General features: G+C 45.3%; 1 protein-coding gene across 4 annotated transcripts in view; it reads left to right on the top strand.

Annotated features, from left to right (window-relative positions):
- The window catches only part of ARHGAP24 (Rho GTPase activating protein 24), a 199,338-nt gene that overhangs the window by 114,879 nt on the left and 57,761 nt on the right, over nt 1-26,698 (top strand). The window contains exon 3 of one of the 4 annotated variants that reach the window (XM_074154418.1): nt 14,376-14,381. The exons of the other annotated variants lie outside the window; for them this stretch is intronic. The gene's annotated coding sequence lies outside the window, so the exon portion shown is untranslated. The remainder of the gene's footprint in view (nt 1-14,375; nt 14,382-26,698) is intronic. 4 annotated transcript variants of the gene reach the window in all.

Here is a 26,698-nt window from a genome sequence, read left to right as displayed (position 1 = left end):
GCTGGGGCAAGGAAGGCAAAACCCTTCATTTACTGAAGTCCTTGGCAGCGATTGTACCATTTTCTTTTACCCAGCACACGGTAAGTAGATATACTAGTAAGTGCAGTTGTGCAACAACAAACCTGGATGAGCTGGTTTAGGTGAAATGAGAATCAATGAGGAGTTAATCATAGAATCGTCCAGGTTGGAGGAAACCCTTGGGATCATCGAGTCCAACCATCTACCCTACACTACAAAGTTCTCCCCTATATCATATCCCCCAACACCACATCTAAACGGCTCTTAAACACATCCAGGGATGGTGACTCAACCCCCTCCCTGGGCAGCCTGTTCCAATGCCCGACCACTCTTTCTGTGAAAACTGGAGTTAACTCCAGCTTATTATTGCTGTGACGGTTGCAGCTCACATATTTTCTTCCTCTCCTATTTTTCGTAGAAAATAAACCCTTTATTTTTCTACAGAGACACTAGAAGGAAGTCTTAGGCACAACTGATTTTTATTTCAGGTCGACAGATCAGTAATAAAAGCATGTCCCTCTCATGAGAGCAGTGCTGCTCTCCCCCCCCCCCCCCCCCCCCCGAGAAAGAGTCATTAAAGCAGGGAAAGCTTATTATAGCAATAGATCCCTGTGGCCTTGAACTCTGCTGCCACAGGATACTTGTTCATTTTTGAAACAGCAGTTATTTTAAAATTGCTTTGAATTCTTGCCTTGAGACTTTAATTGGGGAGTTGATACAGAATTGGCTGATAGAGAAGGGCTGTGATAGATCATGGGGTGAGTTAAGACAATATAAACTAAACCAAGAGCAGGTTATGGTAGTACTCATTTAAACACAGTCAAAAATAGCATCAAAATGAAGAAGGGCAGACCCACAATCCAGTATGTGAATTCTAGGAACCATTTTATTACCAAACAGACCAACCCAGTCAGCCATCCAAATGGAAGGGAAGCTTGAGGGGCAGCGTGTTACCCAAGGCATGGGGAGATACTGCAAGGTGAAGTTTTCAGCCTCTCCTTTCACAGGCTGCAACACGGGATGTAGGTTTGGTAGGTATTGCTCTGTACAACAAATTGCAGTTGTGATTTCACATCAAGGACGCTTTGCCTTATCTCCCGTGGTTGTTGCTGTTAAATTTGGAATGTGAGAGTAATTTAATTGGTTACATGAAACTTAAACAGATAAAGCTGAAGTAACTTTTTGTCTGCTGCAGGATTGTGCATCCATAGTTACCTGATGATTTGTAAATCTCTTTGTTTTGTGTGGATTTGTGTATCTTTTAGATTGGTTTGCAGTATGTTTTAGGGACATACTGGTGTGGGAGTGTTGGATACTCAGTACTCCTAGGTAAGCGCAGAGCTGCGGTTCAGTTTCTAAAACTTCGTAGCACTTCGTAACGGATACCAGGCAGCGGTCCTGTATTAACAAATCCACACTGAGATTTGGTGCCCGTTAAAAACACTCTCTGTCCGCAGACACGATGCTCTCTGAGGACCTGGCTGCCTGACAGCAGCCTGGCATGGCAGGGTGGTACTTCTCCTGGTGGGGCAGGGAGGGCTGCCTGCCCTGCCGCTGCCCACCCCCCAGATCCAGGCAAACCCACAAGGAGTCCCTGCTGCAACCAGGGAACGGAACAAGGCATTGTGAGCTGGGACCTCACACCTGGAGACAGATGGTAAGCCTATAGGAAATAATTTATTATTAGCAAGCTAAATGCCTGGGTGTTTTTCAGGCAATTCTAGGTTTTGACTATTTTGAAAATACCAGAAAGTTTGAAATTCCCTTAATGGTGACAGCAGGAAGTTACTAATACTGGCTGGGGACTTCAGTATTAGAACTCTTCCAACTTGGAAAAGCTGGCTTTCTTCGGGAGGAAAAACCAAACCCAAACACCCCACAAACCCTTCTGCTTCTTATCCCTTTTTCCTGTTGTCTGCCTGTGTTATGTCTGCTGGGTGGCAGATGGAACCAATGTTTCTCCTGTATCTTATTATGAACTAGGATAAGTTTATTCCCTTAAACAGGCAGGAAAAAAGTGAGGAGGACAGAGGGGACTTGACCTTTATTCTTGACAGCCTGTCTTCAGAGTTCATGGTAGGATTCCCAGTGATGGAGCACCTACGTGGGGAAGAGAATCTTTCCCTCTTACGTCTTACGTTTTTCTCTAACTACCGTGACTAAAGTCACTTAGCAGACACCGTCTGGATCAGGAAGAGCTTCTTGGCTCCAAGCAGGGACGATGCGGTACTGCATAGAGCTGATTAATTATCAGATCTGGAAGAGGAAACGCTAGATGTCACTGCTTAAAATTTTCTTTGGTGCTCTGCTTCCAGTTTGGGGAAAAGTGACAGACTTGAGCATAAAAACGTAGCTTTTAGACTAGAAAATGTAATGTACTATTGGTGGTAGGTACCTGACCGTTTTCAGTACTGAGATCCAATCATTTGAAAAACAGATGACAGGCATGGAATCATGGAATTGTCAGAGTTGGAAGGGACCTCTAGAGATCATCCAGTCCAACTCCCCTGCTAAAGCAGGATTGCCCAGAGCACATCACTCAGGACTGCATCCAGGTGGGTCTTGAAGATCTCCAGAGAAGGGGACTCCACACCCTCCCTGGGCAGCCTGTTCCAGGGCTCTGGCACCCTCACCGGAAAGAAGTTTTTCCTCATATTTGAGTGGAATTTCCCATGTTCCAGCTTGTGCCCGTTGCCCCTCGTCCTGTCACTGGGAACCACTGAAAAGAGTCCGGCTCCATCCGTCTTCAACTGACCCTTAAATATTTGTAAGCATGTTCTTTTTCTGTAATCTGTAGGGCCAGTGTCACCTATCATCATTGCAAAATCTGTCCATCCCTTCTGTTACATGGTCCTTTGGGTTTTGTAGCTATTTTATCTACTTAAGCACCTTCCTGCTCATTGATGTATTGGATCAGTATTTTGGCTAATTCTGAGTGTACCGTATACATTCAGAGCACCCAGAATATTCTTCTAGTGCGGCTGAAATCATGCTTTGATCTGAATTGCATGACTGAACCAAAAGAATCCCCTTAGATTCGTTTTTTGCACTTAATATCCAGAGAACAAGGTTGTTGTATACTCTTATAAAAGAAATAAGGGAGTATATCTGGACCTGAATAACACTGTGGATTTAAGTAGCCCACTTGCTTCCTCTTCATCACTCCTCCTTGCAGGCCACTTTTACATCTGGCAAATCAAAACTGCATTTTCTAAAGTTGTTTTTTTTTAAAAGCCTTAAACAGCAGCCCCAAAGGAAAGCTGCTTCTGTGGTGGTTGGCAGCCAGCTCCAGCTGACTTGAAGGCAGCCTCATCTGAGTCAGGTCAGAGGGTCGCGCGGAGCAGCTTCACGCTGCTACAGGCATGACGTGCATTAACAAGAAATGCTTCTTCCATGTAGAAATCGCTGTGGCAGCGTAATCTTTGTCTGGGGCTGTTTAGGCAGCAGAACTGAGTTGCCCTGATGGAAGTAAAAACATACATGGGACCGGTGGTGGGGAACTGTGTGGATACAGCCTGTTAACAGCCGAAGGTGGGGCTGTGCTGGGACAAACCAGCGTATCTTGCTATCCTGAGAATCTGGAAAAGGGGTTTCTTTCTTCTTTCTGGTTTTGTACTGGGCAAGTAGAAGGAGGAACAGCTGTTAGAAGGACGTTGTGTTCAGGGCATGCTCTAGTGCCCGAGATTGTGGGGGTCTTTTGTGTGTGTAAGGTTGGACTAGGTGATCTCAGAGGTCCTTTGCAACCATTAAGATTTTGCGATTCTGTGTTTGTGGTGAAGTGGACAAGTCCCTTTTTCAGAATAATACACTGAAAGCTACAAGTTATCCCAGGGTAAATACCATCAGGTGAAGTTGGTTGTGTTTCTGGTTGAATGTGTTTGCCAACACTGTGACCTGTAATCATAAGAAGACATAGAATCATAGAGTAGTTAGAGTTGGAAGGGACCTTAAAGATCATTGAGTTCCAACCCCCCTGCCATGGGCAGGGACACCTCCACTAGAGCAGGTTGCTCAAAGCCCCATCCAGTCTGGCCTTAAACACTTCCAGGGATGGGGCATCCACAGATTCTTTGGGCAACCTGTTCCAGTGCTTCACCACCCTCACAGTAAAGAATTTCCTCCTAATATCTAATCTAAATCTCCCCTCTTCCAATTTAAAACCATTACCCCTTGTCCTGTCACTACACTTCCTGACAAAGAGTCCGTCTCCGGCTCTCCTGTAGCCCCCTTCAGATATTGGAAGGCTGGAATTTACGTTTACGCTGATGCTGGAATCTGCAAAAGGCTGCATTGGGTGAAACTTTCTGCAATGTGGAAATTTCAATTTATGTCAGTTCCTCGGAATGAGCACGTAGGGGCTGTGGCTGTAACGCACCTCCAGCTGGAGGGCAGAGCAGCGCTTCCTGATGGGCCATTTCCATTGTGTCCGTACTGAAAAAGCATGTGTTAAGAATAATTCCCAGTGCTCCTGACAGAAGAGAAGTCTTGTTTAGAAGTTTCACAATTTTTACATAGAAATTATTTTTCTTTCCTGGAGAGAACTGTTTCATTAAGTCCTACAACAACAAATAAGGATTATTTCCGAGTGGGTTTGTGGTGGTATTTTTCATCAAAAATGAATCATGAGACTAAGGAAAAAACCTCTGGACTTCTCAAAATAAGATCAAAATTAGAATTAGAACAAATCAAGAATGTATCAAATCTCTGCTGCAGCTGTGCCAGCTGTTACACCCCCCAGTGGCGTAGAACTGTGGTAGTTTGGAAAGTTGACAGCAAACAGCAGCATTAACATTAACTCTTACACTTCGTATATAATACTAGCTTCTCACCTCAGAGACTTCATTAAATCATTACATTTCAACGTAAGCCTGCTATGAGAGAGATTTTAATGCAGCAGAAATAGAGATGGTCAGATTTAAAGTGAACGAGGTGAAAAAGAATTACAGGATAAAGTGTTGTTGTAACAAGTTGCTGGGGAAATAATGTACTAAACGCGGGTATTCTGAAATACAGCTCTGAGGACAAAGCTAGTAATATAATTCAAGAAAGAAATTTGGATTTGTTGTGATTGTCTTTCAGAGGATGATCTGTGAAATATCGGGAGGTTTATTTGTGGTACCTCTTCCTTTTATAGTGCTGTACTTCAGCTGCCAACCTTGTTATCTGATCACAGAATCACACGGAGTTGGAAGGGACCTCTGGAGATCATCTAGTCCAACCCCCTGCCAAAGCAGGTCCTCCTAGAGCAGGTTGCACAGGAATTTGTCCAGGTGGGTTTTGAATGTCTCCAGAGATGACAGTGGAGGAGACAGGAGCTGTTAGAGAGGAAGCAGGGGATGATAACCTGGAAGGAATGGCTGCATCTGTGTCACCTCTGTACCGGGGCTGCACCAAAGACCAGGAGAGGTCAGTTGCCCCAGGTGCAGGAGTTGCCTGAAAGCAGAGCTCCCGAGGGGAGGCTGGGGGTGAACTGCAAGCAATGGGCTTGTCACTTGACAGGATACTTCGCAGGGATTACAGATGTGGTATTTTGTATCATTTCAGCAAAATTTGCCAGCTGGGAGCAGGATGAAGTTAGGGGTAGTACTCATTTAATGATCAGTGGTAACTTTTTAGATCTGAATAGAAAAGACTCCTTGCTCTGGTCAAATTCCTTATTTTTTCCTTTCCCAATTTTTGGTCTTCCTTCTGCTGGCTTTGGTACTGGACTGCATGTAAGCTTTTTATTTTTCCATACTCTTTGCTACTGCTGGTCTGGAAGGAACTGGCTCTCCCATCTGTTCAGCCAACTGTGCTCAAAAGGACTTTGTTTCTAACCCAGATGTTGAGGAAAGCCGTTTTGCTCATGGGTCGGCTCACTCAACACACTAGCCCACTGGGACATGCCCCAGTGACTCCTTTGGTATCTCATGCTTCAGCTGTCCCTCCTTTTCAGGGGCTGGGCTTGTATCAGTTAATTCAGAGAAGAGATGATGGTATCTCACCCTGCCCTCTTCTGGTGCAGCATCTGTATTGAGATCACCCACAGTGTGAGCTCTAGAATGGGATCTGAGTTGGTCCCTCTGAAGAAAGCAGGATCCAAAGGTGTGGAAAAGCCGTGCAACCACAGCCAACCTGACTGCACGTCTTGCTGTTACCACAGGTTTCTGCTCTTTGTTATTAGTGTTGTATAATTTAGTTAAAAGGTTTAGCTCACCAATTCTGCTGGGAGCTAGAGGGATTTCACAGAATCACAGAATCACATGGGATTGGAAGGGACCTCTGGAGATCATCTCCTCCAACCCCCTGCCAAAGCAGGTCCACCCAGAGCAGGTTGCACAGGAACATGTCCAGGCGGGTTTGGAATGTCTCCAGAGAAGGAGACTCCACCACCTCCCTGGGCAGCCTCTTCCAGGGCTCTGCCACCCTCACAGGAAAGAAGTTCCTCCTCATGTTTAGGTGGAACTCCTTATATTCAAGTTTGTGCCCATTTCCAAGATAATTGTGTCTTAGGCTACCTAAACGATGTGGTCTAAAAAATGTTAACGAATGTGAGGCTCAGCTTAAATGTGTGTGGGCAACAAGGTCCTGCTTTGCTCTAGCGTTGCTCACAAAAATGCCTTGCCTTTCCATTTATTAGGCCTTTTCAAGCTTTGGTAATTATATAAACTGCATCTCCACCAAATCCATTCGTTAAAGGCTCAGAAATATTAATGGCTCGTTTTTGTCATAGCTTGATAGCACATCACAGGGAACATAGGGGATGCCTGGGACAAATGAGGTCCTTTAGAACACCTGCACATTGTTCTTTCCTGCCCCTTTCCCAGCACCTGGAGGTTTATATTCCTTAGTTCGTGTTCGTTTGACTGTGAGCAGAGAGAGGTACACGCTCAGAAACGTGCTGTTCAGCGCTGCTTTCTGGAAGAAACGTGAACTTGATGAGTGCCCCTGACCTTTCTGTCCTTGGCCATAAAAATCTTTCCATTGTATGCAGCGGCATGTACAGCAGGTTGGTGTTTGTCTCCTTGAAACACATCAGGGATTTTAACCTTTTGAAAAAGCAAATTGCAGAAAGCAAAGCTTGCCCATCAGTGCAGACTGCCCGTTGCCACCTCTCTCCGTACTGGGGCATGTGTCTGCCCCTGGCCTGGGATGCCAGGGGGGTTTCTACAAATAAAAACATCTGCCTTGCCCCAGTGAAAGGAGCGTTTTAATAAGTTTCTTGGAGACCTATACTTTCTCTTGAAATCTAAATTCACCCAGGGACAGAGATTATTTTGGAGGAGCAGGAGCAAGAAAATGATGCCTTTGTTGTGACGATTGAGAAAGCAGCCTGGTGGTTGTGATAAAATGCCTGCACCTTTAATTAATACTGACTGAGATTGCTTAGAAGAGAATAGTTATATTGCCTGCTGTGGCTGATGTTGAAATACAGGCGGGAGTTATCAGGCAGGTTTCAGTTAGGGCTGTCATTGCTGTTGTGTTTCTCTGCCTTTTAAATCCTTTCCCTGTTTGTTAAAAGAGCAATTCACAGAGCAGCTTTCCTTGTGGAAGCTTGTTTTATGGTCCTGTGATCTGGCTCTCTGTTCCCACCTGAAGAATTTAGGGAAAATACAGAAGATGGAAGAGCGCAAGAATAACAAAGTGTAAATGAGTTGAAAATGTATGTTTTGCAGTATGTTAAATACTGTCTGTGAGTTAGGACGGTCTCCCAAAAAACTCTCAAAAGCAGATTTGCTTTCTATTTTCTTCAGTGTTAAGGGACCCAGGGATAGTGGTGTTACAGATGGGGTGATTCAGGACAAGCCAGGCAGTGGCAGGGCTTGGGATTAAAACACCTGGAGCAGGGCTGCCCCAGTGAGTACCCAAAAAAAAAAAGGAGAGGTCATTGCACGGGGAGGTTGCTCAGTGGCAGAAGCCAGGTGAAGGACTGGTGCTGCTGGCTGGCAACACGTGAGGGAGCGAGCGCGTTACAGTGTGGGTGACATTTCAGAACATACATTGCTCGTTTTCTAAATGCTTTGCCTGAATTCAACTATGAAACGTCAGGGTTGAAAGGTGAATGCAACTGGGTACTAACTAGAGGAGAGGCACCACCTCAGAAGTACCCTCGGATAAGACTTCCAATGAAAAATCACCAGTTTGGGGTATTAAACAGTAGTTTGGGGTTCTTCAATTTCTACCTCAGTGATGACGCATTCCCTTTCGGTTTGGCTGTCGAGTACACATTGAGATCGAATATGTGAGGGCAGAAACATTTGTTTGCATTGTGAGCAAGAAGATTTTAAATCCATCATTTGGGAACACTGAGAACTCGGGTCAGCCCTCATGCTGACAGTTACTTGCTTGACCCAGGCCAGAAAAACAGGCTGCACTTTCTGGATGTGCTGGCCCAAGGAGCCAGGTGCCATTTCCTTTCTTGTTCCTGGCATTCTTCTGCCTGGCTCTGTGCAGTGGCAGACCAAAGAAGTTGTGCCTGCTCTTTGTGCTTTATATTTAATTTCCCACGTTATGTATTTATGGTTTGTTACAGGAATTACAAAGTACTAGCTTGCTCACAAAATACCGCGGTTGGCAGTCACATCCCAGGCAGTGTGTTGCCACGGTGTCAAACCAAACCGGTGATGATCAGTGTGCCTGCGGGCAAGTTATCGGTGTGATAATGAACGTGTTAAGCGTTTACACTCGCTTTACTCTCCTTGGTAAGAGCGGTGTACATGGGGGAGAGCGGGGAGGAACTGAGGAGACGGTGGCTGGAGTTGGTGCTCGGTGCCGCAGGGAGCTGTAGACAGGCCATGAGCGATGCCTACAGCCACAGAGAGGGCTGGCCACCGCCTGTGACCGCACAGCTGCTGCATGCCGTCCTTACTTATTCAAGACCAAAGTTCTGAGACTAGGAAGGGAGAAAAAGTACTTTCTTTTAAGCAACACTTGGGTTCTGTGGTAAAAGAGGGCTGGAAAACTGGCTTGATGTTCTTGGTTGACTGCAGCTATACGTGAAGCTGACTTGAATTCACCACATGGGTCGGGTAAAAAATACGGGTAAGTTTTGTTTGGTGTTTTCAAACAACATTCTTGTTATAATCAATATATATTTATTTATATATTTATATTGTTACTAATAGTGTATAATATCATAGAATCATCTAGGTTGGAAGAGACCTTTAAGATCATCTAGTCCAACCATCAACCTAACTGATAAAAAACCAAAATAAAACCATACAAAAAACCCTCCCACATTACTAAACCATGTCTCTAAGCACTATGTCAACCCATCTTTTGAAAACCTCCTCAACCGCTTCCCTGAGCAGCCCATTCCAATGCTTAATAACCCTTTCCATGTAAAAAATGTTTCCTGATATCCAATCTGAACCTCCCCTGGTGCAACCTGAGGCCATTTCCTCTTGTCCTATATATAATATATTATATTAAGATAATGTAATATTAATATAATACCACACAGATGTGATGTATTCTTTTCATCTTTGAATCCCTAGAGTGAATGAACACCTACCTGGGTGGGTGTAAGGCTGTCTGGACAACGTTAATTAACATTGACAAAATAATATATATCTGAGTGTATTCATATCTATTCATACAGTTATTCACGGCTGTTAATAATGGGTTTGGAGGTGTTGTTCCTTTTGAAAGAACCTTAAATTGCTTTTGAAATTGTCAAGATTGCTATTAAAATATGGCATAAAAAGAGCAAAATCTTTCATATTGGATTACCATATTTTTTTTATTGCTCTGAAATGAGCATTTTCGGATTTGTTTTGCCAAGAAAGCAAGCACTCTTTGGCCGGCACTCCAAAAACGTACTTATTTAAATAGCTATAAAGAAGGATATCTTAATGTTTTCATATCTACACATTTTGATTTATAGCAGCAGCTGGTAAAGAAAATAACTGCTTTTGCAGTCTACAGCAAACTGCTGAAAAATACTCTCACGTATGTATCTCTTCCTTTCTTAATTGAGTTATACACATGACAGAAAAATCCTGATGATATGAAAATGTGTGTTGCCTTTGGGCCACAGCCCATGAGGGATACTCAGAAAAAGATTTACGTGGGGGTCAACGGTATTTGTTGAGATTTTCATAAGCAACAGTAACAAAAGCAGAGGTCCCTCAGCCTCCCCGGTGACGCAGAGCAGACTGAATCCCTGGTTGTGGAGGGAGTTAAGGAAATACCGACTTTCCCACCCTCAGTCTCTTCCCCAGCTAAGAGCAGGTTCAATTAGAAGTAGGTTGCTGCAGCTGGTTGCTGCAGCTGTTAATTTTCCTGTCTGAACCTCGTTTTCCTTCCTTGGCTAGCAAGGAGATGAAGAGTCACACAGAGCCTGAGGGGCTAGAGAGCATCCTCTCCTAAAGCCTCACTTTATATTGCTTTTCTATGCAGGGTGTTGCAGGATTCTTGGTGACTGTGTTTACCCTTGTACCTCGCAGCCTCACTGAAGGAGCCTCTTGCTTTTTGCTGGCTGGACTGGAAACACAATTAAAAAAATAAAAACATAATAATATCATGCGTCACAGGTCACATCTTTTCTGTGCAGGGTTAATTGACAGGGCCTGGGGCAGGCTGTTGACACCAGGCTGGAGAGAGGATGGAGGAAGAGGCACGCTCACGCTGCTAAATGTTATCAATAGAGCGGAGAGCTTTGCTTGGGATGGAGCCATTTGTTTTTTCTTCTTTCTGATCTTTTTAGGGAAGCAGAGGTTTGTTTCTCAACTCTCCTTCTGAAGCAGCAGGTGATATGATTTGATGTAGACGAAGCGGCAGTGTTTCAAGGACAACACAGATGTGATATATTCTTTCCATCGTTGCATCCCTAGAGGGGATGAAGAGCTACCTGGGTGGGTGTAAGGCTGTCTGGGCAAGGTGTCTGCTGGGCAACAGCTTCTACCATTCAGAAATAGCTGTAGCTGCTTCTGGTGCATCCCCTCCTATTGCTCTGAGAGAGCCTGCCCTGATGGCATCTGCTGAGGCTGTTTGTTGGTCAAGCCCTGGCTCTGATTTCATCTTTGTGGGGACATTAGCAACTTGGCATCTGCTAACAGCTACAGTTCTCACCTTCTCATAGTCGGCTCTTATTATCCTTCCAGTTATATTGGCCTTTTGTAAAGGGGGGGCTCCACCTGTGCATTACAAAAAGCTGTAGCTTTTGTGAGCCAAAGTGAGGCTGAGGTGGGAGTTGTTGTCACCCTGAGAGTTATGTCTCAGGTTCTCTTCCCCTCGGTGGTGCTTGCAACACAAGCCTTGCACCAAGTGTTACACGAAAAATAGCACGGGCTCTAGGCACAAAGTCCTGATTCAGATCTCAGCTCTACCAAAGTGTTTCTAGGGGAGGGGGCTCAGATGCTGCATTCTGGTCCAGGGCAATCACTGAGGAAGATGCTTCACTTGGGTCATTACTGTGCTTCTGTCTGTGATTTCATCTGCCTCCAGTGCTCTGTTGTCCAGGTTCCTGCGGCTGCGCCAGCGTGAGACTGGCTCCCCTGCAAGAAATCATGAAAAGAAGTGGCTGCGTTTAGGCTCTCTTATTAAAATATGTCCGGGGTGCTCAGCAGCTTGTGTTTTTTAATAACTCCATGGCTGTAGTAGCCAGTTGCTCAGCACCTTTCCATGCCTTTTCGCTGTAGTAATTGTGGTGCTTATTAATGCCTTTCGCAGGTGCTGAGAATAGAGCAGAGCTGCGGTTGTTCAGCAGCTCATCAGATGTAGTCCCTGTGTGAGGCAGCCTTGGCTATGTTACCTGCTTTAGGGGGCCTTATTTAGGAAGAACGTCTCCAGTGAAAGCCCACCAAGCTGCAGAAAACAGTCCTGCTGATGGCAGGAGCAGTCTGCCTGCTTCACTTCTTCTGACTGGATGTATCTCCTGGGGGTATCACCAAGAATAGAAGGATCCATTATAGTGGCTGGTTTTATGGAGAGACGAGAACGTCCGCATCCTACAAAAGCAATTGCCATAGCAGCTATGTGCTTTAAGAATGACTTCTTAACACAACCTAGGCATTTAATATGTAGCGTACATCCTGCAAGTGTAGGGTGCTGCACCTGGGGAGAAATAACCCCCTGCACCAGTACTACAGGTTGGGGGTGACCTGCTGGAGAGCAGCTCTGAGGAGAAAGACCTGGGAGTCCTGGTGGACAACAGGATGACCATGAGCCAGCAATGTGCCCTTGTGGCCAAGAAGGCCAATGGCATCCTGGGGTGCATCAGGAAGAGTGTGGCCAGCAGGTGGAGGGAAGTCATCCTGCCCCTCTGCTCTGCCCTGGTGAGGCCCCATCTGGAGCACTGGGACCAGTTCTGGGCTCCCCAGTTCCAGAAGGACAGGGAACTGCTGGAGAGGGTACAGCAGAGGGCTACAGAGATGATGAGGGGCCTGGAGCATCTCTCTTGTGAGGAGAGGCTGAGGGACTTGGGTCTTTTTAGTCTGGAGAAGAGAAGACTGAGGGGGGATCTGATCAACGCTTATAAATACTTAAAGGGAGGGTGTCAAGAAGATGGGGCCGGTCTTTTCTCAGTGGTGCCCAGGGACAGGACAAGAGGAAATGGGCACAAACTTGAATAAAAGAAGTTCCACCTAACCATGAGGAGGAACTTCTTTGCTTTGAAGGTGGCAGAGCCCTGGAAGAGGCTGCCCAGGGAGGTGGTGGAGTCTCCTTCTCTGGAGACATTCAAACCCACCTGGACACGTTCCTGTGCAACCTGCTCTGGGTGGACCTGCTTTGGCAGGGGGTTGGAGGAGATGATCTCCAGAGGTCCCTTCCAACCACATGTTATTCTGTGAATATATGACATAAGGGTTAAATGCAGTACAAAACAATTGGTTTAAGAGCCAACATAGTCGGGCCTTATGCTAAACCATGAGGATAACTGAAATCAAGCCTTTGGGGTCAATTTTCCTTATCCAAGCATCTCCATGTCCATCACTTCAGCAGTCTATAGGCATATCATGTTCAGAATTGCTTGTTGCAAGCTGACTTATTTACCTGTATTAAAATAATACTGGAGGTTACTCTTACTGCAGCCTGGGAGAGCGTGCAAGTCTGCACATTTTCTACGACTAGGCAAATTTTAACTATGACAAGAACTTAAAAAGTGCAATGATGCAACTAGACCAAGTTTAAGAATGAGACATCCGAGACTGTGGTAATTATGGTACCAGAAATGGGGCTGAGGGAGCTAAGACAGAGGCCGGTTTGCATGTTTTTCCTCTGCATGTATATGAAAATACATATTGAGAAAGAAAGGAGGCTTGAGTGGCAAATGTCAGGCTGCAGCATCTTAACTTCCCGACTGACTTTTTTTCTAATACTGTCTCAAATCCGATATCTAATTTCTACTTACCGGGAGAAGGAATTTCAGTGTAAACTCTTTTCATTCTGCTCTTGCCACGTTAGTATGGAAAATGGTAAAATGTCATTTGTTTGTATAAATATTTTGCATTCTCATTCTTCGTGCATATTGTCTAAACAACTCAAAATTCCTTAGGATTGTAATAGCCTAAATTTATTGAGGTCCTTTTGTCAATCTGTAATGAGAGGTTAAATGAGCAGAGAAGAGGGGGAACAAAGAGTTTTGTCAGATGCTTGCAGCTCAGGACCATAAATATCACTGGTACCTGCCTTGAGTTTGGAGTCCAGGGGCTGGGTGCAGCGCACGGTTACATGCTGAGTAAAATCTTTGTCAAAGTAGAAATGTCATCTGTAGTTGATTAATGGGGCAGAATGCTCCTTTGTGTGCCTGGTCCAGCTTTGGGCACTGTATCCTGTTAGCCGTAGTTGTCACAAACAAGACCAAGCACCAACCCATACGTGCACACATTTCTAGGCTGGTTGCTTTCTTCACTGGTTCCTGTGCTGCGGTCAGTAGGTCTTGGAGACTGCTTCAGCGGTCAAACTTCACTGTGACTGTTGAAGCGCCACAGCTGAAACAGGACCAGGTCGGAAATGTGCCACAATCTGCAGGTTTTGGAGGTCTTCTGAGGACTGTGTGGCAGGGCAGACAGGTGGCTTTCTGTGACCCTGATAGAGCAGATGCTCTCCCACCAGAGCAGGTAATAAGCTGAGTGTTCACTTAGCCCAGAGACAGGCTCCTGTCCGCTACCTGCGCTGAGCCACAGCCTGCTTCCCTGCCACATCTCCGTACTGCCTGGGGGGGACCCGTCTGCAATAATTATGGCTGCACATATTTATCCGTATAATTTAAAGCACCTGGTAGAAATCTCTGCTGCCAGTTAATGTTTGTCTCCAGTATCTTGAATGCAGAAAACCAGGGAAACGCCCTTCTCCCTTAGTCTCCTTCCTCTCCCTATCATTAATTTTAGCGTTGCAGGCCATTACATCATGCCCTGTGAAAAGTGACAGAGGAGGAGTTGGTGAAGGTGGGCTGTGCACACTCCTACACTGGTGAGCAGTGAATAAACCGCTTTGCCACCCTGGTCGTTGGGTGACTTGGAGCCAGAGGAGGCATCGCACGCCTCTGCAGCCTGTCCGCTCCAGCTCAGTCTGTGCAGACCACTTGCAGGTTTGGACGAGGTGCTGCGAGACGATGTAGATGACAACATTTCCAGCCCCCGGCTCACAATCGCTACTCCTTTGATCTCACAATTTACCACTGTATATTTTTTTCAAATATGTCTGACTAAATTAAATTTGAAATTCCATTTCATTTTCGTTTAGTAATTATACCGGTGTACGCTCAAGGTTGTATGTTACCAAGTCTCACTCTTGAATTACAGACACGGTATGTTAGGTTGAAAGTATCATCCTTGACAGGTATTGCAGTCACTGTGCAATAATAACATACCTGTCACATCAATATGTAGAGAAGCCTAACAGCATGGTTTAGAGCCTCTTTAACTGTGTTTTCTGTACCAGAACTTAGTGTGGCAATTATATGAATCAAAACTAAGGTAAAGTGTCTATTAATGTGAAGTCTGGAAGACAAACTGCACGCCAACTTGAAATGCCATCTTGGTATGCTTTAACATGTGCTTTTGGTGGACTGAAGAACTGGAAGAGTATCTGAAAGAATGAGCTCTGAATGAGTGTAAGAGGCAAGCTCCTTTTTAGTAGATGATAGCCTAAATTCTGCTTTTTTCCCTTCAGAGCTGTCGATGTTAGTGCTGTCTTCATAGGTGGATCCCTGCTGCCCTCTAGGAATTTTTATAATGAAATATTGTCAGCAGTACCACTATACCTGTATCACAAGCTGTGGATTCCTTTATTAATGTTCAGTCATAATGTAATTGAAAATACTTCAGATTTCTACAGGGACTGCTGAATTATCATACCCTATTTTTTTGTAAGACCTTCAGGAGTTTCGCAAAGCCTCTCCATTACTGCCAAGTTCTTTAAGGCAGTGGCAAAGAAAGTAGAAAGCTACTTGTAATTTAAATAAACTAAGAGTTAAAGCAGCTTTTCATTTCAGCTTACCCTTGCCTGTCAGCAGAATAGAGCTTGTTACATTGAACAACCCTCAGTTTCAGATTTCCAGTAGAGACCTGGTATGCAGCGCATCTAGTAGAAATGCAATTTCTATCATTAGAAAGGTCTTCTACTCTAAATACCCCTTAGCAGCAGATTTAGCAGGTGGTGGGCATACCAGCTCCATATATTATAGCAAGAGGTAGATTAAAAGCAAATCCCAAACCGTGAAGAAAGTTTTATTGCACACTGGCAGTTTGTAGCTCTGACAATTAGGATCAATATTGATGCCTCATCATCCTTTCTTTTACATCTCCCCTCAGAGGAAAGAATAAGTGGTATGACAACATTGTGTGGGATCTGGCCCTTGTTATGAAAATAGTGGATTAAGTAATTGTCTGTGGTTAATGAATGCAGCTCGATTAGCTAGGATTAGTCCAGAGATAACTGCAATGAAAATGCCTAACTCTGGACATCTGAGTATACAGAAAGGTCACAGAATCACAGAATGGTATGGGGTTGGAAGGGACCTCTGGAGAGCATCTAGTCCACCCAGGTTCACCTGGAGCAGGTCCACCCAGAGCAGGTCCCACAGGAACGTGTCCAGGCGGGGTTTGAATGTCTCCAGAGAAGGAGACTCCACCACCTCCCTGGGCAGCCTCTTCCAGGGCTCTGCCACCCTCACAGGAAAGAAGTTCCTCCTCATGTTTAGGTGGAACTCCTTATATTCAAGTTTGTGCCCATTTCCTCTTGTTTTATCCTTGGGTACCAAGGTCCTTTTCAAAGGATTACAAATTTCAATTTAAATTAATAAATGTTTGAATATGTTCCAGGATAGGTACTGAACTGGTTATTTAAGAAAATATTTTAATTAATATTTAGCAAATGGGAGAAGCCCTGCCACATGCCACACATGGTTGACATGTGGCATTTAGAAGCGCGCAGCATCAAAGGTAAGAGTGAGTACCCTGGATTCCTTACACAGAAATGTCATGAGGAGAGCAGAGCAGAGCCTGTCCTGTCCCTGTCTCCCGGCTCGTCAGGGCAGCGGGAGACCGGAGGGATCAGAAAGGTGAGGCTGTGCAGTGCAAAGCTGAGAGGTGGATCAGTTGCCTGGCTTCCAGCCCACATTCTCCAGGATTCTTGCACTGAAATAAGCTCACTGATAGCCAGGCGCTTCACAGTAAGGGTTTTTGGGAACATGTCCTGTCGCGGGGTGCACGGGCAGCGTCACTGCAAGGGCTCGCTGCCGTGGGGGTTGTGACTGCTGGACCTGTTTTCACGGGCCCGGTCAGTGACGGGGCTTTGCAGAGGAAAAGAAAATAGGATCTTCTGACTGCTGGGATGAAATGATGTAACAGAAGAGTATCTGTCCTTCTGCACTGTCCTCAACTGTGTCACAGTATTCGGTGGGCTGATACTTTTTTTTTTCCTGAATAGTTTCCCTGATAAAGTTTGTTTGAAGGCATAATTAGGAAGTAAAATTCATTTTTACAGCTGATTAAAAAAAAATCAATTCATCTTTCATGAAGGCCAAATGAGAAAGACTGTGGTGCCGTCCATAAAATTGAAAATGAAAGATTTTTGGAGTAATGTCTGTATATTCAGTTGTGCATTCTTTCATGACGTGATTACATTGATATCAACAGGTGTTTGAGAAAGAAACAGGAGAGAGATTTTTATTCTTAGTTAAAAGATCACAGAATCACAGAGTCCATGAAGTCAAAGAGTACACAACACTGCTACAACTTCTGACAAAAAAGGGGTAAGATGGGGCTACACAGGAAATAGAAGAAGGGACAGGCAACCTGGGAAGAGTATAGGGACGTTGCCCGGCTGTGTAGGGATGAGGTCAGGGAGGCCAAGGCACAGCTAGAATTGGACTTGGCAAGGGACATAAAGAAAAACAAGAAAGGCTTCTACAGGTACATTAACCAGAAAAGGAAGGTTAAAGAAAATGTACCCCCCCTAATGAGCAGCAGTGGGGAACTTGTATCAACGGAGGAGGAGAAGGCGGAAGTTCTCAATAATTTTTTTGCCTCGGTCTTCACTGGCAACCCCTCTCCTCCTAGCTCTTGTGTTGATGGCCCACAAGTTGAGGATCCAGGTGACAAAGTCCATCCCACTATAACTGAAGGCATGGTACGTGATCACCTAAGGAATCTAAAGATATACAAGTCCATGGGACCTGATGAAATCCATCCCAGAGTCCTGAAGGAACTGGCTGATGAAGTTGCAAAGCCACTTTCCGTGATATTCGAAAAGTCATGGCAGTCAGGTGAAGTCCCTGCAGACTGGAAGAAAGGAAACATCACACCCATTTTTAAAAAGGGTAGAAAGGAGGACCCTGGGAACTACCAATCTGTCGGCCTCACCTCTGTGCTTGGGAAGATCATGGAGCAGATCCTTCTGGACGCCATGCTTGGGCACATGGAGGACAGGGGGATGATTCAGGACAGCCAACATGGCTTTACTAGGGGCAAGTCCTGCCTGACTAACCTAGTGGCATTCTATGATGAAGTGACTAGGTCAGTAGACAAGGGGTGACCTATGGATGTGATCTATCTGGACTTCTGTAAGGCCTTTGACACAGTTCCTCACAACATCCTGCTTGCCAAATTGGAGGGATATGGATTTGATGGGTGGACGGTTCGGTGGATAAGGAATTGACTGGATGGTCGCACCCAGAGGGTGGTACTCAATGGCTTTAAGTCCAGATGGAGAGCAGTGACAAGTGGTGTCCCTCAAGGGTCTGTGCTGGGACCAGTACTGTTTAACATTTTTATCAACGACATAGAGGGATTAAGAGCACCATCAGCAAGTTTGCAGATGACACCAAGCTGTGTGGTGTTGTCGATACACCAGAGGGACAGGATGTCATTCAGAGGGACCTGGAGAGGTGGGCCCAGTTGAACCTCATGAGGTTCAACAAAAGCAAGTGCAGGATTCTGCACCTGGGAAGAAACAATCCTCGCTATCAATACAGACTGGGGGATGAGGTGTTAGAAAGCAGCCCTGAGGAAAGGGACTTGGGGGTGCTGATGGACGAGAAGCTGGACATGAGCAGGCAGTGTGCTCTCGCAGCCCAGAAGGCCAATTACATCCTGGGCTGCATCAAAAGAAGTGTTGCCAGCAGATCCAGAGAGGTGATTCTGCCACTTTACTCTGCTCTGGTGAGACCTCACCTGGAGTACTGTGTGCAGGTCTGGAGCCCTCAATATAGAAAGGACATGGACCTGATAGAGCGGGTCCAGAGGAGGGCCACCAAAATGATCAGGGGGCTGGAGCACCTCTGCTATGAGGACAGACTGAGGGAGCTGGGGTTGTTCAGCCTGGAGAAAAGGAGGCTCCGGGGAGACCTCATAGCGGCCTTCCAGTACCTGAGGGGGGGGCTACAGGAAGGCTGGGGAGGGTCTGTTTACAAAGGCCTGCAGTGACAGGACGAGGGACAATGGTTTTAAGTTGGAGAAGGGGAGATTTAGATTGGATATTGGGAAAAAGTTCTTTACCATGAGGGTGGTGGAACACTGGAACAGGTTGCCCAGGGAGGTGGTTGAGGCCCCTTCCCTTGAGATATTCAAGGTGAAGCTCGACGAGGCTCTGGGCAACCTGGTCTAGTTGGGGGTGTCCCTGCTGACTGCGGGGAGGTGGGACTAGATGACCTTTGGAGGTCCCTTCCGGCCTGGACCAATCTATGAATCTATGAATCTTGCTATTCATTGAAGGTGGCACCTATATGTGGGGCCAGGAGGCTTCAAGAGTTGGTTCATCTTCTGGATCAAAATCCAGGTTATCACTAGGTGGAAGTATTCTGAAAATATTAGGACTAATCATTAGCTTGCAAAAGCCTGCTGCTAATGTGTTTGGACCAGTTTAACTCTATTGTTCTCAGCGGAGATATTCCCACCTTGTGCCTTGTGTTGGGGTTGGAATGGGCCGGTTGCTTGTTGTGAAGTACCATAATATATCTCGTCGTGTGTTTTACAGAAAAAGTGTCAATCTGGTGTTGATTCTAATTATGTTGTGATCAATGAAACGGTGATGTCTGAGGTGAAATAGCTTAAAATCAAGGTTGGTGGAAGCTAATACAAATCCCTGTAGTGAAATTAGGGATTTAATTTGCTACAGACTGATTTAGATGAGGGAAAATTTCTGGGCTCCCCAGTTCAAGAAGGACAGGGAACTGCTGGAGAGGGGACAGCAGAGGGCTACAGAGTTGATGAGGGGCCTGGAGCATCTCTCTTGTGAGGAGAGGCTGAGGGACTTGGGTCTTTTTAGTCTGGAGAAGAGAAGACTGAGGGGGGATCTGATCAATGCTTATAAATACTTAAAGGGAGGGTGTCAAGAGGATGGGGCCGGTCTTTTTTCAGTGGTGCCCAGGGACAGGACAAGAGGAAATGGGCACAAACTTGAATAGAAGAAGTTCCACCTAACCATGAGGAGGAACTTCTTTCCTGTGAGGGTGGCAGAGCCCTGGAAGAGGCTGCCCAGGAAGGTGGTGGAGTCTCCTTCTCTGGAGACATTCCAAACCCGCCTGGACACGTTCCTGTGCAACCTGCTCTGGGTGGACCTGCTTTGGCAGGGGGTTGGACTAGATGATCTCCAGAGGTCCCTTCCAACCACATGTGATTCTGTGAAAATATTATGACCTGCCCAGAGTTGGTAAAACACATAATGAGTATATGCTTATTGCTGTTAATGCCTGTCTCTGAAAGCTGTTTGTCTTGCATCTGACTTCTGTCAGCCCATGCCTTCTGGCATGTGAGGTTGTTACTGAGGGGGAGTTTGTTTGTTGAGGAGCAGATTAATCCCCAGCACCTTTTTGAGCAGTTGGGCCAAATTCCTGGCAAGTCTTGAATCTCAGGAGGAGCAGCCTGGGCAGCCTCCGGGGGCAGAGCGTGGTGTAGGGAATGGGTCGCAGGGTCACTACAGCCACTGACCCTCCTGTAGTGGTAAGGTCTGTGCCCCACTGGTTATGGGTGTCATTTCTATATAATAATTGGGATTTCCATCCCTGACTCCCCCCACTGCAGTGTAGCATCGCTGCAGCCTCTGGTTCCTGGGTGTGTGGATAGGTTTGGATGCGTCTGCTACAACTGCAGTTCTGTCTGCTTCTTTTTTTTTTTTTCCCCCCCTTGAAATAACCCCAGCACCTGGCATTTCACACAGCTCAGTGGTTCTCAAGCCAGAGAGGTTTTCTGTGCCCAGCTTTCTGTTTTGCAGACTTCACATGTTAACATCACTTGGGACCTGCCCTTTCTTTGTGTCTGAGGCTTGTGGATGGTGCTACCACGTTTCACGTGATCAGTGATTTTGAAAACCTCAGGTGCCTGCCTCCTGCATCCTCCACTGCTGTGTTTCAGTCACCTTTGTGCTTTCAAGGAGGGAGCAAGGACTATTTTAGGTCTGGTTAAGAGCAAAGAAGCAAGTCTCAGCCCATTACAGGCTGCCGGAGTCCTCAAGTGTGTCCTTCAGGAAGGAGCAGGAGGAGCCAGATGCTTATCTTCTTGTGGCCTTTACCTGAGGCTTTTGTTCTCACAGAAGAAGTTAATGCTGCTTCTGATAACTGGTGTTACCCTCCTGTTGTGTGGCTGGCGCACCTCACCAGCCAAGGAGGGGATGGGAAGCAGAAAGGGCGGCTTGGCCGCTGTTGGTTCAGTAGCGTCAGCTTTCCTCTTGAAACTGGATCCTGAAGCTCAAAATAGGGCCCAGGTTCCCAGTGGGCAACTGAGCTTGAAAATGCCTCCGCTGTAAAAAAAGTGAGCATTCAGCAGGCTCGGGGGGACATGGAAAACTGCTGAGTTGGTTCTTTTTGTGATTTGACTTTTATGGCTCTATAATTGCATTAATTTCTCTGGTGGAGAAATTATGCTTTGAGTTTACTTGGGGTTTCTGTTGTTGGTTGGGACTTTTTCTATTTTTATGAATCAAATACTTAATTTTTTACGTTTAATTTCAAGTATAGACTGTTTATGTGCTGTGTGTTTAGAGTATTTTCAGCAGAGGATTTGGGCAGAGAATAGCTCCATGACTGCATGCAATATGCAGTCCATTCACAAGGCAGCTTTTTCACATCAATAACCATCATGTGTGCCTTGAAAACTGGTGTGTCAGTAAATTTCTGTTCTTGTGGTAGGCCAGCGAAAAGTCTATGCTTACTCGATAGGGCTAAATTCTGCTTGTCTCTATCTCTGTAACCTCACAAACCACTCATGGAGGTTACTGTGATCGGGAGTTGAAGTAGCCCTTGTTTTCTAAGTTAACACAAACGCTGAAAAAGTCAGAGACCTTTTAATTAAATGTTTCTGATTATCTTTTACCATTTGGAGATCACATGGTAGAAAAAGCTATTGAAATGAATATAAAGGTCTCAGCCTGTATTGCAGATCTGTATAGCAGACTTGTTATTCCAGGACATTGAACTTTTGGTGATGCCACTGGGGGAAACCGTACTGCGTGCAGCAGTGTGTTCAGCATGTAGGGTACAGAAAGGAGGGCATATTTCTTGGGTAAATATACCCAAATGTCATCACCTGGTGTGCAGGATGGTGATACAGTTGCTGTTCATTAATTACTGTTCCCAAATACATTGTCATCTGAGATTTTATTAATCGAATTTTCTGTGTTTTGGTGAGTCTCATCGATTTCTAATGCCGTGCAGCTTCCAGGTCCCAGCCTTCACAAACGAACAAATAAATTACTGGTTCCCAGAACCTGGCTGTGAGACTTGGCAATTTTTCCAGTATCTCTGCTAAAAACGTCTTTCTGAATATTATTTGCTTTATGGAGACTGTGGTCAGGATCAGCAACTCCTTTACCCTTAAAATAACTGCTCAGGGACTAAATACAGAGGAAGTGTGTTGAGGTGTAGGAAACATGTTTGGCTAATTTGTTTGTTTGTTTTTTAAATAAAACCTCTCTACACTTTCCCAGGTTAGAAAATGCAAGGTTTTCTTTCAGAACTTGAGCCAATATATACATTCTTCCTCCCTTCCCTGAATGCAGCCTGGGAACAGTTTCAGCGTGGTTTGTCCTCAGAGAGGATTTGCTTTTTTAAGATGGTTGGCTGCTCCAAATCCCACAGGTCTCCCTCAACTCGCTCCTTTGTACAGTAGGGTTTTTGTCTTCAGAGGAAGAATGTTCCATACCTGGTGCTGCACACATTGGGATAACTTGGACGGATAGCATATCCTTCCTTTAAAGAAAACCAAATGCACATACAAACAAAATACCCAGCAAAGATGTTTTGGATGATAGCTATGTTTCAATTCCCAGACGTGCATCTTAACCCCGAAATGAAATTCCTCATTTCACTCAGTTAGCTGAACTGCTTCACCTCACTCTTACTGCAAAGAAACTGTTTGACCTGTGTAGTTTGTGATGCAAATGAACCTCCCATTTTCTTTTCTAACCCTGTATATTGGATAGGATTAACAGTTTATCCCAAGGTAGTCTACAGGCTACTCTTCTGTAATGGAATTGCACGTTGCTACTCCAGCACTGGAATCTGTCTCCCCTGCCTTCCACCTTCCAGTGTGGTTCCTGCACCTCCATGCCCACACACCACAAACTTCTTTTCAACCTTGAGAAATACCTTCAACCATTCCATCCTTCCTCATCCTTGTCCAAGGAATAGTGATGTTTTCAAGGCTAACAGTACCTTTAAAAATAATTTATACACAGGGACACTGAACTGGAATGGCGAGTGACCTAGACCCTAGTGATAGGATGGCATCCAGGCAGCTGACTTAAGAGGACCCAGCAGCCTCCTTTCATAAAGTAACTGTGCTGAATTTAGTCTTGTGAATTTACTATTGGGTTGGTTTGTTGTATGCAGGAAACTTTTCCTGTGTGTAATAAGGATAGTTCTTCCTCACCATGTTAAGTGTCCTTCTGGCTAATCAGATACCCATGCTGGGAATGAGATAAGATGTAATTTTGTTTTGACTGCTTCCAAGGTCAGAGCTGTTGTTTGCATGGCTTCGAGGAGATCTGGTAGGCTGCTGATAACCTTGTCTATCTTCTTTTGATCGTAAGCCTCCTTTGCCCCTTGCAGGGAAGGGAGACAGAGAGGTGGACTGCGAAGAAACACGTGTTTTGCAAGAAACTATGGGTGAATTCTATGGATATAAGAGCAAGAAACTGTAGAGTTGGCTGGATGGAAGGTTGCTTATGACCTGAGTTACAGGCAGCATACAGTATTAGCACATTTTGAGCAGGATTTCCCTGTTGCCACTTATAAAATAGTGAGAAACTCTGTGAGAACCACACAACTAGATTTGACAAGAGCAGGGGCCAAGGTGAGCTGGTTTGCAAGGTATGCAAAGCTTCTGGTGGTGTTCCAGGGTTTTGGTAAGTCATGCTGTAATGGTGATGGGAAGTGATCAGAGCAGTCCATCTTCTGGACAGAGAAAGTCCAGTTAGGGACCCATAGCTACAACTCCTGGCAAGTGACAACAGGGAGTCTGTTTCATTGCTGAAGCTGACACAGGTGACATATCTCTGGACTCTACAATAGCGTGGGTAGCAGTAAAAGGATTTTCTTGGTTCATACCAGTACTAGTTACCACAGGACTATATTAACTGAGGTGGGTGAGTACAACCTGCTCTAGGATGGCCCTGAATCATAGAATTGTCTAGGTTGGAAGGGACCTTTAAGATCATCTAGTCCAACCATCAACCTAACTCTGATAAAAACAAAACAAAACAAAAAAGAACAACCCATCACTAAACCATGTCACTAAGCACTGTGTCAACCCGTCTTTTAAATACCTTCAGGTACTTATTGCCTCCAGGTTGAGCCATTATTGGTGTCTCAACCACTTCCCTGGGCAGCCCATTCCAATGCTCTGGGCTCTGCAGAAATGTTGTGTGGTAACTTCCCTCTCAGAGCCTTTAGAAAGCCCACCTGCGTGAAAGTCAGGTGAGAATCGCCATCTGCTGAAGGTGCCAGCTTGGCACCTTGCTACAGCAGTCTCTGAGGGAAGCCAGGCACTCACCACCCTCTGACACAACAGGCTTGGTGCCCGGCTATGGTTTTTCCCCAGTTGTGTGCTTAGATACTAATAGAGAAACTCGAGTGGTTCTGTTGCCATCTCTGAGAGAGAATGGACATGCTGTCTGGGAGGTTCAGTTCTATTTGGTAGTATCTCAGAGAAATGTAGTTTCTTTTGCAAGCAAGCTCTTTTTCATAGGTCTTTTTTTGAAACCTCTGGCCCATGCAAGATGGGTTAGGAGGGGTGGTGGAGTAACGAAGCAGTGGGACCTCTGGATTAAGAGGCCGCAGTTGACCCGGTCCAAAATGTAGAGAAAAGAGCAGTTGGAATAGGGTGTCTTAGATGATCGTTGTACTTAACTGTTTGCTTTCCATCTACACCTATTAGAATATAACCATTTTCTATTGTGCTATTTACCAAATTCATCCAACACCTCATCACTTCTGGATGGGATTACTGTAACGAGCTCTGCCTGGCGCTACATCTTAAGACTGCTCATAAACTGAAACTGGTGTAAGAGGCCATGATTTGCTTATTAAGTGGAGTTGAAGGAGGTTAACTTGACCATAGTACTTTGGGAGGTGCAATGGCAGCGTGCTGGTTTGTAGGTGACAGCGTCATACCTCTTACAGTTAGGGTGGCAGCTAACTGATGAGCAGATCTCTCCTACGCTGGTCTGATTAATGAAGCCAGAAGGGAGCTCTTCTGTGGTGCTGGGAAGAGGGGGGTCAGTGGGAGGAGATGCTCTTCCCAAGTTGCAGTAGGGTGCCTCTCTCCTGATGCAGCATGACTGAGTGGTGTGGATCTTTTGGTCCTTGTGCAAGATGTGGGTTCTGTTTATTTTTCATTGTGTGATGAAAAAAGGATGAGTGAAGCTATTCCACAAGTGCTGCAGTTGGTTGTTAGATTTCAACATGCTTGGTTTAGCCTGCAAAAAGTAATACAATAGCAAGTTAAATGTAGTGAATATTGCAGATGATTGGGTTTATGGGATACCTGAGTTAAAGCAAGTAATGGAGCAAAGCCAGTTTTTCAGTATTGGTTGGCTGTTCACATGAGCACATATATGTGTGTGGAGTATTGATCCAGAGTCATCCTGAGGGCCAGTTTTGCTGGATGGGGAATCCCAGGTGTCTTAGATATCTAGAGCCCAAACAGAAAGAGCCCAGGCGCTGCTGTCACACTCCCTTCCCTTGTCTTTTCCTGGGTATGTGTGTCCTTGTCCAGTAACTCCTCCTTGGAGCTGAAACTTGCACCCATTATCCCTTCCCCAGAGGTCACTCCTATCTTAGCACAAACACAGCCTTTTGTGGGCTCTCACCACAGGTGATAGCCTTGCAATTAATGCTCCTGACCTCATGGGTCTGAAGAAGCAATGCATAAATCACATTTTAAAAAAAAACAAAACCACACACAAAGAGGCTAGACCTTGTGTGGAGTTACTAAGCACACAATTGTATTTGCTTAGGGATAAAGCACAAGAGATTTTATTTTTGCACATTCCCCCTTTGCAAGGGTGCTGCTTCTTGCTCGAGCAAAGATGTAGTCTGAGGAAATGCCCGAAGAAGCAGCAGCTGCTTGGTGTAATGGCTCGTGATCATTTCTGGTCTGGCGTGGATGGGTCCCAGTGTTACCTGAAACAAAAACTCAGGACAGTAGAAGTTTACTGTAAGTTTGCCAGCTTCTTGAGGATAAGGATGTTCCTTGAAGTAGCCATAGCTGTGTCCTAATTGGTACAGGAGTACATAATTTGACATATGAGAGAACCTTGAAGTGATTAACTACTTCTTGTTATCCCATCCTTATCACTGTCAGCTCAGTGACGATTTTCTCACAGAGTGAGAAGCTCAGTAATTAACTCATTTTAGTTAGCATATGGTTATAACCAAAGCAGAGGCCTGCCTTTGGTAACACCACTCCTGGCAATCTTAGGTGGATACACAAAGTGAGTCATTTGATGAGAAAACAGCATTCAGACTAGCCATTCATATTCCCAGACACATTTCAGAAAGTCCACCAATGGATTTCACAGATCATCACTGTGAGTGTGCATAGTGTAGACATACTCCTGAGAAGTAAAACAAGGCAGGATAATGGATAAATGATAAACAGGCTATACGACTCGGGACACTGAAGCACACAGAAAAGGTAGGGAGAAAATAAAGAGGTAAATAGGAAGTGAAATTATAGGCCTGCCTTCGGTAACAATTCCCCTCTTTGGGACTTATTGTAAATATTTAATTAAGTCCCATAATAATAATAAAAAATCC

Source organism: Numenius arquata, chromosome 10, assembly GCF_964106895.1.
Source record: "Numenius arquata chromosome 10, bNumArq3.hap1.1, whole genome shotgun sequence".
NCBI lineage: Eukaryota > Metazoa > Chordata > Aves > Charadriiformes > Scolopacidae > Numenius > Numenius arquata.
This window is presented reverse-complemented; position numbering and strand designations above follow the sequence as displayed.